The sequence below is a fragment of the Schistocerca serialis genome, chromosome 7 (assembly GCF_023864345.2).
Source record: "Schistocerca serialis cubense isolate TAMUIC-IGC-003099 chromosome 7, iqSchSeri2.2, whole genome shotgun sequence".
Classification (NCBI taxonomy): domain Eukaryota; kingdom Metazoa; phylum Arthropoda; class Insecta; order Orthoptera; family Acrididae; genus Schistocerca; species Schistocerca serialis.
The window spans coordinates 534674010-534687411 of NC_064644.1; the positions used below are offsets into that span (position 1 = coordinate 534674010).

The 13402-nt window shown below is 42.4% G+C and overlaps 1 non-coding gene across 1 annotated transcript; it reads left to right on the top strand.

The window, feature by feature from the left end:
- The first annotated feature begins 2022 nt into the window (after positions 1-2022).
- Trnas-cga (transfer RNA serine (anticodon CGA)) lies at positions 2023-2097 on the top strand. Its single transcript has one exon. It is a non-coding gene; the product is annotated as a tRNA-Ser (tRNA).
- Positions 2098-13402: the final 11305 nt, after the last annotated feature.

Consider the following 13402-nt stretch of genomic DNA (forward strand, 5'->3'; position numbering starts at 1 on the left):
AGGGACTGATGACCTCAGAAGTTAAGCGCCATAGTGCTCAGAGCTTTTTTTTTTTTTAACTCGACAAAACATGGATTCAACAAGCCATTTGAAGTTCCCTACAGAAACATTGAGTCTTGGTGCCTCTACAGCCGTTCATAATTACGTAAGTGTTGCAGGTGTAGGATTTTGTGTACATACAGACCATTCGATTATGTCCCATAAATATTCAGTGGGATTCATGTCGTGCAATCTCGGTGGTCAAATCATTCGCTCGAATTGCCCAGAATGTTCTTCAAATCGTGAACAACTGTAGCCCAGTGAAAACGCTGTCTGGGAACATGAAGTCTGAATGCAAATAGCTGAACATAGCCATTTCCACTCAATAATCGGTTCAGCTGGACGAGGTAAATGAAATGATCGTATGGCATTGTTGGCCGGGAGGCCCCATTCGGGGGAGTGCAGCCGCTGTATTGCAAGTCCTTTTTAGTTGACGCCACTTCGGCGACTTGCGAGTCAATGATGATGAAAAAGATGGTGGACACACAACACCCAGTGCCCTGCCGGGAATCGAACCCGGCCCCCTGTGTGGAAGGCGGCAACGCTACCGGTACGCTACGGAGGCAGACAACTGGATGAAGTGACTCAATCCATTCTATGTAAAAACAGCCCACAACTCTATGAAGCCACAACCAGTGCACAGTGCCTTCTTTACAACCTGGAACAATGGCTTCGTGGAATGTGCGCCACACTTGAACACTACCATCAGCTGTTACAGAAATCTGACCAGGCCACTGTTTTCCTGTCGTCTGGGGTCCATCCGATGTGGTCACGATCCCAGGACAGGTACTGCTGTAGCAGAGGCACCTGTGTCTGCTTCCATAGGCCATTAATGCCAAATTTGGCCACACGGTCTTAACAGACACGATCGTCGTACGTCCCGCATTGATTTGTGCAGTCGTCGTGTGAGTAAGGCCTCCTGTCGGGTAGACCGTTTGCCGGGGGCAAGTCTTTCGATTTGACGCCACCTCGGCGACTTGCGCGTCGATGGTGATGAAATGATGATTGGGACAACACAACACCCTGAGCGGAGAAAAACTCCGACCCCGCTGGGAATCGAACCTGGGCCCATATGATTGGCATTCTGTCGCACTGACCACTCAGCTACCGGGGGCGGACATTTGTGCAGTTATTCTCACACAGTGTTGCTTGTCTGTTAGCACTGACACCTCTAAACAAACGTTTCTGCTCTCGGACGCCAAGTGCAGTCCGTCAGCCACTGTGTGGCAGGTGTAGCCTGAAATTTGGTAGTCTCGGCACACTCTTGACTCTGTGGATGTCAGAACATTGAATTCCCTAACGATTTCCTAAACAGAATGTTCCATACTTCTAGCTGCAACTGCACATTCTGCATTGAGAGTCTTAATTCCCGTCGTGCGGTCATAATCACATCGGAAACCTTTTCACATGGATCAGCTTCGCCTATGCACTGCCCTCTTATACCTTGCGTACGCGATACTACCGCCATCTGTATATGTGCGTATCGCTATTCCATGCCTTTCGGCACCTCAGTGTAGATGTAGAGAAATGCGCTGCTTCCTAGACTCGGGTAGGCGCACCGGCCGCCTGATCGACTCCGTCCAGCAGATTACCGTCGTCGGTCGGTGTGCCGGCCAGCCCGGATGTGGTTTTTAGACGGTTTTCGACATCCCGCTAGGTGAATACCGGGCAGGTCCCCACGATCCACCTCAGTTACACGACTCGCAGACATCTGAACACGCTCGCACTATTCCATTCATTAGACTCGACGCAGACAGCAGGGGTACACTAATTTCGTCCCGGGGGGTACGGGGTGGCGGCGGGAAGGGCATCCGGCCACCCCTTTCCACTAACCTTGCCAAATACGTTCCCAACAAACTTCCTGGAAGATTAAAACTGTGTGCCGGACCGAGACTCGAACTCGGGACCTTTGCCTGTAAAGTTTGGAAGGTATCAGACGAGGTACTGGCAGAAGTGAAGCTGTGAGGACGGGGCGTGAGTCGTGCCTGGGTAGCTCAGTTGGTAGAGCACTTGCCCACGAAAGGCAAAGGTCCCGAGTTCGAGTCTCGGTCCGGCACACAGTTTTAATCTGCCAGGAAGTTTCATATCAGCGCACACTCCGCTGCAGAGTGAAAAATCTCGTTCTGGACGTTCCTAACAATACGGACCCTGCGTCAGCGCGGGACATGGCACCGGTGAAAGAAAGTGCAGATGTAGAGAATAGCTAAACAGAAAACTTATGTCTGATAGATGCACTGTGCTTGACACCAGTGTGTTTGTTGGACAGTGGGGCGGCCCAAGAAGAAGCTGTCTGTGCCGCAGCTGCTGATGCTGCTCAACCAGCTGGCGAGTGAGGGCGCGCAGACTGCCGGGGCCCGGTCGCAGCGCGTGCGCTTCGGCTTCAGCCGGCGGCGGCGCGTCCAGCAGCAGTGAGCCGCCACCCGCAGCTGCCGCCTGGAGCCTCCGCCTGGGCCGTCTGCACCTGCCTGCCTGCTCGCTACGTGTCGCCACCTCACCTCGCCTCACCCCACCCCGCCACTACCAGCCGCCCGCGCTCTCTCGTCCGTCTTGCTTCGGCGTCTCGTATCTACAATGCAAGCGTACCACTCTCTCGTCACGGAATGTATAAGCTGTGTTAACGACCATGTGTACTTAAATACAAGCATGCGTCGTGAAGTGCATTAAAGTGTTGTTGGAAACTTTATTTCAAGGTTTCTTTCCTTCCACATCCTCAATGCCTTTTTTCCCTGCTGAAAGCTGTGGTTCTACTACACAGCCAAATTTTGGTACATGTACTCGTATATTACCAAACAGTTAAGGACACTAGGAACTTCTGAAGTATAGAAATATGGAATTTTTTGCAACATTATCAAATGGTACAGTTTTTTCTCATTACAATGGTATATACTTTATTGGGTTTAGAATGATAATTGACAGCAATACAATAAATTTTAGAGGCATGCTTACGCATGCTACCATGCACATTTTATTTCAATTATAGCAAACCATTGGTATTTGACAAAAAAAAGAAAAGATTTGCTTCCAGCGAAACTGTTTGGAATACGAGGTATGTCCACAAAGTAAGTTCCATTTGCTATTATAAAACAAATGTGTACAGATACAGAAAAAATATTTATTGCACAAAAATCTGCAATTGTTAAACTACTTTACTACGTAGCTTCCGAAATTTTTTAGGCACTTGTCATAGCTTGGCACACGTTTCTGTATGCCTTCTTCATAGAATGTTGCCACCTGTGTAGTCAACCATGTTGTAACATGTTCTTTCAGCTCGTCATCATCGTTGAAGTGTTGACCATGAAGGACAGAATTTAGGTGTAAGAAGAGATGAAAGTCGCTAGGAGCGAGGTCCGGGCTGTATGGAAAATGGTTGAAATGGCTCTTAGTACTATGGGACTTAACATCTGAGGTCATCAGTCCCCTAAACTTACAACTACTTAAACCTAACTAACCTAAAAACATCACACACATTCATGCCCGAGGCAGGATTCGAACCTGCGACCGTAGCAGCAGCGCGGTTCCAGACTGAAGCGTCTACAACCGCTCGGCCACAGCGGCCGGAGAGTGTATGGAGGATGATCAAACGCGTCCCAGTGAAATTCCCGTAAGAGTTGTTTGGTCACATTCGCCGTGTGAGGTATGCCATTATCGTGGAAAAAAACAACACCTTTTGAAAGTAATCCTCGGCGCTTGTCCTATATTGCGCGGCGCAATTTCTTAATGGTCTCGCAGTAGCTGTGTGCATTGATTGTTTGGCCTTGTGGTAAGAAATCAATTAGCAAAATGCCTTTTCTGTCCCAAAAAACGGTGCAAATGACTTGTCAAGGTGTCAAGATTTGCTTAGGCTTAACCTTCGTTGGGGATGAAGTGTGCCTCCATTCCATTGATTGCCGTTTTGTTTCAGGTGTGTCATACGATACCCAAGTTCATCCCCCGTGACTATCTGAGAAAGAAAACCATCTCCTTCTTCATTGCAGCGTGTCAAAAACTGAAGTGCACTGCCCATCCATTGTTTTTTATGTTGTTCAGTAGCATTTTGGTCACCCAATGTGAGCAAGACGTTCGAATTTTCAGTTTTTCATTAACAATTTCATGAATTAGTGAGATTTGCGGAACTTCCATAGCAAGGGCACTAAGTGTAAACTTACGGTTGTGCTTAATCTTCTCTTCAATTGTGTGAACCAGTTCACAAACGGACGTCCACTTCGTTCTTCATCGTGCACTTGATCACGTCCTCCGTTGAACAGTCTCACCCAGCTTCTAACCATTGAATCGCTCATAGCATTTTCTCCGAAAACCTCGCAGATTTGCCGATGAATTCCTTTTGGTTTAACTTTCTTTGCAATTAGGAAACGACCACATATCTGATTTCACACGCGGCGGCACTTTCAATTATGGCTGACATTATATAGAAGCATTACAAAGCACACGTCGGCAGCAGGGATCTGAAAATGGCGTACATGTCTTCTCCTCGAGTCAGAGTAACTGCCGCGCATGCTCGGAACTGCGATCGTAGAGCTGCCGCGGATGGAAATAGAAACGGAACTTTCTTTGTGGACGACCCTCGTATATTGTATATGTTGGTAACAATGGTGATTTCCAACACCTGAAAATGATCATCTTTGCTCTTGTTTATGTTGGTTTTGGTGAAGTGTTTTGTTTATACCGTACTGAAAGTTTGTTGTTTAACAAGGGGAGGCCACGACATTGGGATCACGTATTTACTTCAGACTTTGTACACCTTTAGTAAGCCATTAAAACAAGGTAATCTGCAAGCAGTAAGGTGTATTATTCTGGTAATTCCGAGAAAATCGCAAGAAAAGTTTTACGCGTTTATTATGTGACTGATCTATGCGTGTGAAGGTGCCGGTTGCAAGAAGTCAGCTTGGTCAACCGGTTAGCCGGCACGCTAGCTACGCGTGTTCGGTCACAGGGTTAGCGGCCCTCTGTAATAAAAAGCTGAGTGAATGGATCAACGAGGAACTAGAACAAGCTACAGGGGGCGTCCGCCCCGAACAAATACAACGACAAATAACTAACAAAACTGGAATAATTAAAAAAGTGGTCAGCGTCCGCGCTTTGCAAAAGGGTTGAAGACGACGCGACGGTTCGTATCGTCACGACATTCGTTAGCTGCAGTATTCGAAGAACAGGGAGTCACCTTCGTTTTTGTAGTACAAGTGTAAATTCTGTGCTATTAAAAAAATGCACTTAACACTATTCGTTCTTTAAAGGACTTTTCTGTACTTAACATTTCTCACGAATTACACACATAAAAAATGTTTTGCATCATCCCGGTTCCCAGAACTCCTGAAGATAGACTTTGACTGCGGATATTGTGTCACAGACACAGTCCCTTTGATTGTGCAGCGATGTCACTAAACCCGCTCAAAGATGTAAACAAACATGCATGAGCAGCGCCTATTAGACAGAGTGGGTCCGACAACCGATCAGTTCCGGTCATTCCACCAGGAAGGAGGTACACGGCTCGTCTGTAGTTCAACCATGCCTAGACGGTCAATACTGCGGTTCGATCGCGGTCGAATTGTTACTTAGTGCCAGGAAGGACTCTCAACAAGGGAAGTGTCTAGGCGTCTCGGAGTGAACCAAAGCGGTGTTGTTCGGACATGGAGGAGATATAGAGTGACAAGAACTGTCGACGACATGCCTCGCCCAGGCCACCCAAGGGCTACAACTACAGTCGATGACCGCTACCTACGTATTATGGCTCGGAGGAACCCTAACATGTTGAATAATGGTTTTCGTGTAGCCACAGGACGTCGTGTTACGACTCAAACTGTGCGCACTAGGCTGCATGATGCGGAACTTCACTCCCGACGCCCATGACGAGGTCTATCTTTGCAACCACGACTCCATGCAGCGCGGTACAGATGGGTCCAGCAAACATGCCGAATGGACCGCTCAGGATTGCCATCACCATCTCATCACCGATGAACGTCGCATATGCCTTCAACCAGACAATCGCCGGACACATGTTTGGAGGCAACCGGACCAGGCTGAACGCCTTAGACACACTGTCCAGTGAGTGCAGCGAGGTGGAGGTTCCTGATGTTTCGGGGTGGCATTATGTTGGGCCGACATACGCCGCTGGTGGTCATGGAAGGTGCCGTAACGGCTGTACGATACATGAATGCCATCCTCCGACCGATAGTGCAACCATATCGGCAGCGTATTGGCGAAGCATTCGTCTTCATGGACGACAATTCGCGGCTCCACCGTGCACATCTTGTAAATGATTTCCTCCAGGACCAGGCGGTATGGCCGAGCGGTTCTAGGCGCTTCAGCCTGGAACCGCGCGACCGCTACGGTCGCAGGTTCGAATCCTGCCTCGGGCATGGATGTGTGTGATGTCCTTAGGTTAGTTAGGTTTAAGTAGTTCTAAGTTCTAGGGGACTGATGAACTCAGATGTTAAGTTCCATAGCGCTCAGAGCCATTTGAACTTCCTCCAGGATAACGACATCGCTCGACTAGAGTGGCCAGCATGTTCTCCAGACGTGAACCATATCGAACATGCCTGGTATAGATTGAAAAGGGCTGTTTATAGACGACGTAACCCACCAACCACTCTGAGAGATCTACGCCGAATGACAGTTGAGGACTGGGACCATCTGGACCAAGAATGCCTTGAACTTGTGGATAGTACGCCACGACGAATACAGGCATGCATCAATGCAAGAGGACGTACTACTGAGTATTAGAGGTACCGGTGTGTACAGCAATCTGGACTACCACCTCTGAAGGTCTCGCTGTGTGGTGGTACAACATGCAATGTGTGGTTCTCATGAGCAAAAAAAAGGGGGCAAATGATGTTTATGTTGATCTCTGTTCCAATTTTCTGTACAGGTTCCGGAACTCTCGGAACCGAGGTGATGCAAAACTTTATTTGATGTATTACAAGACTGAGTGAACAGATCGCTCATTTACAACATAGTGCTCCCCGTCTGGACACTATAACTCATAAATGACAGTTATTAAGTAAGAGGTTATGTAATAGAGCTTCTTTTGTTCTGGGCCTAGACCGCTGTCGTCAGGCCCCTTCTCCTCTGGAGTCCAGAGCATCCACAAAGCGCGACTGCATAGCGTAAACGCCTTCTCCATCGCTAGCAGAGACACTCGCTCGTCCCCGCGTCTTGTTGATGCAAAGTACTCCCATTTATACATTCACATCTGCACATTTATCCAACAATCGCGCGCCCAGTGTTCCCTTATTCCTACATTACTAATTAAAATCATGTTTCCCCACCGACATCTTTTATCCTTTTAGTAGAAAGAAGTGAGGCAGTGTAAATAGCAATATTCACCACTACATGATGATGATAATGATGATGATGATGTTGATATTTGGTTTGTGAAGAGCTCAACAGCGCGGTCATCATCGCCCATACAAATCCCCAATCTGTACACAGTCCAATATAGCCACATTCACGAAATGATAGTGGAATGATGAGGACAACACAAACACCCAGTCCTCGGGCACAAACACCCAGTCCTCGGGCAGAGGAAATCCGCAACCCGACCGGGAATCGAAGCCAGGAACTCGTGTACCACTACAGATCCCTCCACCGAAGTGAAATATGTGTAAAATAACTTACGTAATTAAATATCGTATCTGATAGCTCTGACCATTTGATAAACTATTATCGTTTCTACATCAAGTTGCCTGGGGACCAACTGTATTTTATTTCTCTCTATAGTGAAATGCATTCGTTCAGGTATCCTAAGTCAGTCATTTTTGTTAACAGCCAATAGTAAGTGTCAATATCTATATTTCCACTAAGGACAATAGTTATTTTATGATAAGCTTAACTGATTGAAAGGTATGGTCACCTTTTCACGCCCCTGTTCTTTCTCAACAATCCACGTTTCACTTGTTAATGAATTTTCCTTAAAACAAACGACTGTCATAACTTAGTAAAAGAGTTTGACTTACTTGTAACAGTAATTTCTTTTGCTTATAAATGAATGCGTGCTCGTAAAAACCAATGTGAACCATTTGATATGACTTCTCAAACTTTGACTTGACTATATTAATGTTTATTATTAATAATCTCGAGTGATTCGTTCGTAACAGTATACACGTAGTTTTCTCAAGCCCCATAAGAAATAAAAATTTAAACCTTTATTTACTGTAAGGAGTTACATGCTGACATTCCAATCTATCTTCCTCCACGTCTTCAAATTTCAGATTTACGTTTATTCAACATGTAAGGAAAACGAAGGTTCAAAGAATCAGCAGTGGTCAAGTAAGTCCACATGCTTTAAACTATGCTTGTCTATACTAACTGCGCTTTCTACTAATCGTCTGCACAGATACTGATGTTGTATTTCCGATTCAAATGTTTCCTTTTTTTTTCTTCCCTACCAAAAACGGTTTACGTCATTACTTCTCTAGATTGACCCGACCATAGACTGGAATTGAAACGTTCCCTTAGAAAAATTATAAATGACTGTGCTTAAACTGACACACAATATTTTTAGCGCAACGCAATCTGACTTTCAAAAATCCCTACAAGAGAATGGCCTGACTCACATTAACCTATACCTTTCACAAATCACTTACCTCACAAAAATCTTCGTTACTCGAACTACTGCAATACAGCGAGCGCCACTACTGCCAGCTACATAAAAGATTCAAACTACTGAAGGCACTAACTACTGATAGGCGTAGTTAGCAAATGAAAGATTTTGATAGAGAACAAACAATGTATTTACCTTAATAGTGTTCAAAAGTCATAATATATATAGCAGTTCATGACATCCATTCTTACAAATGTACTGTTTCTGATGGACACACGTCCAGATCATCCGCTCTAAAAAACCCACCATCTCACTTCCCCACATCCACCACTGCTGGCGGCTCACCTCCAACTGCGCAACGCTACGCGCTGCTAACATCCAGCTGCCCAACACTACAATGGCAGACAACAATGCAAACCAGCCACAGACTGCACACAGCACAGCCAGTGGTACTCATACAGAGCGCTACGTGGTGTTACCAATAAGAAAACCTAACCAGCAATGCTCCTCACAAAAAATTTTACAAATTGTTTTGGGCACTGGCCAATACATATTTGTTAAAATTTTTTCGCAATTACAATAACAATGAAATCAAATGCACACACTTATTGATACAATGTTGGTCAAAAGCTAAAATTTTCTCACAATCCATAAAGACAGTCCTGACCGTTCATCACAGTAAAATTGCAGTGTTTTTCTCAAAGTCTAAGCAGTAAAAGAAAATGCACACGAAAGTCGTGGATTTCCATGCAGTCTTGAAGAAGTAGTGTTGTCCTTCCAACGGAAAGACAGTGCTGACTCTTGACATGCAGACGGGTAATGGGCCACAACAGAGCAAACCCACAGCAGAGTCAGTCGAAGTTTTGAAGAATATTGGTAGGTAGGTCATCAAAGAACAGACCCACTGTAGTCCTGGTAGAGATTACGGTATTGGTGGGTCACCAGAGGTGCAGACCCACTGCAGTCCTTGTAGAAATAATGGTATTGGTGAGTCATCAAAGGTGTAGACCCACTGTAGTCTTTGTAGAGATGGCTAGCAGCCATCTGTTGCGACAGTGCAGGTGCACAATCACCATCGATGAGTCTTGCGGAGAATATAGAAAGTCCATAAACCACCACTTGTGCACGCACCAAGTTTTTGGAATTGTCCTTAGAAGTCTTGTAGACAATATAGTAAGTCCATAAACCACCACTTGTGCACTCACAAAAAATTATTTTTTTTGAAACGGCCTTAGAACCAGCAATGCTGTTAACCAGTCCCTTGCTGAATTATCAACACACGTGCAAACACTAACGGTCCCAACTTCTCACATATTGTGCATATACTATGACCAACAGAAACGTTTGCACTGAAATGAATGCTTACAAGTTACTTAATTTGACGAACTGTGTCAATTACAATTTTATAACATGAGAATACAATAACAAAGGTACAAAATACATCATTAAAGAACATAACAATACAGATAACATTTGTAGTAATATGGGCTTTACAAAAGAATAGAAACAAACATATACATCAGTGTTACAGGAATTATGACATAAGTAAATACATAAAAGATCAGTATAACTTTCAAAACATCAACTTCACACATGAGCATTGAAACAAAACATAATAAATAATGTGTAAACGTCTTTACAAAGAAAATAACATATTATAAATGCAAATTATATTTGAGGATAACAGTATTCCTCATCATGGTGAATGTAGCTGAGTATTAGAAAAATTCTACAACAAAAATCTTATTAGCTAAACACATAAAGACAGGAAAAACACAAATACACAAGGGTACACAAACATATAGCGGAATAACATAAAAGGAAAGGACAGGGTTCGTTTTACTGCAGTATTTTGCGAACAAAACTTTCTTTACTTCTTGGAGATCTCCCTTCATTCATCGTTATTCCGAAAAAGTCCCCTCTATACCTGCTTTCTGTATTCTATTCATATTTCTTTCAAAATAATTATGTCTCAGTGTACAATACTCATTTTGGCGCAGATCTTTTTCATATAACTTCTCAATGCATTCTTTCCCTATTTTCCATAGGTAGTTTCTTATATAGTCTACCCCCTCTTAAGCTAACTTAAATCTACTGAGCTCATATATATATGCTAAGGGACGAGGCAATGCAGCAGTACAAAACAATTAACACAAACAGCAATGACAAAAAATGCAAATTGGCAAAGCAAGCAGCAATATATATAAATTAGCAAAGAAAATGCAACATTATCACTAATATGAGCAAACGTACAGCAAAAAGAAAAATATATCAGTAGTAAAACTGGCATAACAGAGTAATACAAAGTGAAGTTCAGTAGCACTATGCCTGGTAAACAGCAGCAGCAAATGCAACAACTTATATCTAAACATGACAAAGCTCAAGCAGAAAAAATAGTACTCTAAAGACAACAATGCAGATAAGGGAAATGTCTAGTCACATCTTAATGTCTATGTAATTAAAGTGGTGCACCACAAAAACTTATTCTACAAAAAATTACCAAGTACTTGAAAAGAAAATTATGTATTCAGTTACTGTTATTAGTCCCTTCTTATTGTTCTTTCCTTTCCAAGTGCTCCTTTTTCGAAGAATGTGGATCATAAAATTATTATTTAATAGATCTGTTGACAGAAAGTGTTCACATTAGCAAATGCATTTAAATTTATTTTATAAAGCCAATGCTGCAACACAGCTGGAAATCAGATATCAAATGCAATAAGCAACTATGTACAAAGCATAAAAAAATTATTCAATAGCCATGTGGCATTTCACAAGTCAGTAAAAAAACTAGCTCAACTAGCAAGACAATAGATGTAAAATGTTTCTCATCATTTCATTAGGCATTTTAGTAAATATCATTAACTAAGAGCTCCACAGTGTAATCATATGTTTTTAAGTTTGGACGTGTCGTATTTGGGATGCTTTCTACAAAGAAATGTCAATAGCGAGGGTAATGGCCTCTCCTTTTTTCCTCCACCTGTGCCTCTGAGAGGCACACACTAATGGCTTTTTTCCAGGCGACTGTCGCGCAGCTGGGTGCTTACAGTGACCTACCTTCCTTACCGAAATATTTACGACATCAGTTTCCGCTACAGTAACAATTTGATACAAATAAAATTTCACAGGTCGAAATATTTGAGTTACAAATCTGTAGAAACAAAATGCTATAAATATAACAGTATCCAAAAAAATTTTCTCTGGCATTGTGATACATTCACGCATTTACACACATTTCATAACTCTTAAAGTACGATTCTTGGTTTCAAACATCCTTTTTGTAAATCAGTGTCCCTAACCACTACTCCTTATTCCTTACCTTATTACACATATACATATTCATCAACACGTCTTCAATATTTCCTCATAATAAATACAGAGCATAATCAGATTCCTCATATAGCATCATCTCATTGATCATAAACATACCCCAACAGCATAATACACATCGTCATCGTAATAACAACATCATAGCACCTCAGTGAAATCTCAAAATCGTCGTAGCTTCCTCTAATAATTTCAAAACCTAAAAAAAATTCTCTGCTCATTTCAATAGTGTCATCTACCTCAAACGTACTTTAAAAATCATGATCCCATACCAAATACATCATTCAAAGCTCTCATAGTATCACAATGGTTCCGAAAAAATATCAACAGTTCACAAAGTACAGACGAAACACAATTTCATAAGTGTGAAGTTATCCAACTGTGTAATTGCGTAAATATCTGTCACTGATGTAGTAAAAAAATTGTTGTTTCTCTGTTAAATAATCAGATAGCTGTGTAATTCAGTGTTAGAAAAATATGGTACCGATGTGTAAAGTTGTATAAGCAAATACCATATTAGCTATGGCTCCTTGTGCTTGCCAAACACATGGTACACAAAGTAAGCGTGTACCCCCCTAAGGATTAATGTAATTATACCCTCAGGTATTACAGATTAGAGCAATGGAATCAAATGTATCACAGAAAACTTTTTTTGTAATTCAAAAATCTTTAAAAATAAATGTTTTAAGTACAAGATTAATCACTCAAATGCGTGTTCTGTAGCGCTAAATTGTGCATCGTGTTGTAACATAATCTCTGTCATTACTTAAGGGTAAAAAATGTGCCAAGTGTCGTAATTATCGTCGTCTGTAAGCAAAGTTCTGTGGAAGTCAATGTACTTACCTCATAATAAACAAAATGCGAAATGCTATGCGTATAGATATCGTAGTTATTGCGTACAGTACTGTGATCAAGAAAGTACTACACTGTAACGTATTGTTGTGCTACAAAAAAAGTTGTCTCATTGTAGCTATATCACAAAAGTTACTACTAAAACACGTTTTACTTTCCAGAATAATACATAAAAACTGTGCAGATATAAAACAGATACACCGCAAAAGCAACAATGTAAATTGTGACACACATTAGTAGCGTCGTGATATAATCGTGTAGCTGTCAAAGAAACCAAATACTAAGTCATCTTTAATCTCACAGAAAGTATTTCAAATAAAGAATGTCTTTTCAAGTAAACCAAAATGTTGCATTAAAATCTCATTAGCAGTATATGTTCTAAGTATGTAAGCCTTATAGTCGTTACGTAATCGTGCAATTAACAAGCAACAATGTAGACACACAATAACACCGTGTCCTCTGTTCACTATAACAATGCATTCGTAATTTCTGTCTAAATAACTTCCATAGGTTCTTGCCTGCATAGTTGACTTCTAAACATTGTTGTATCTTAACAGTTTCTAAGTGTGACAAACCGTACCAGAAACGTGAAAAGTTTTATGGCAAAGACAAAGTTAAAAAGCAGATTATCTCTCAATAAACGATTTTACA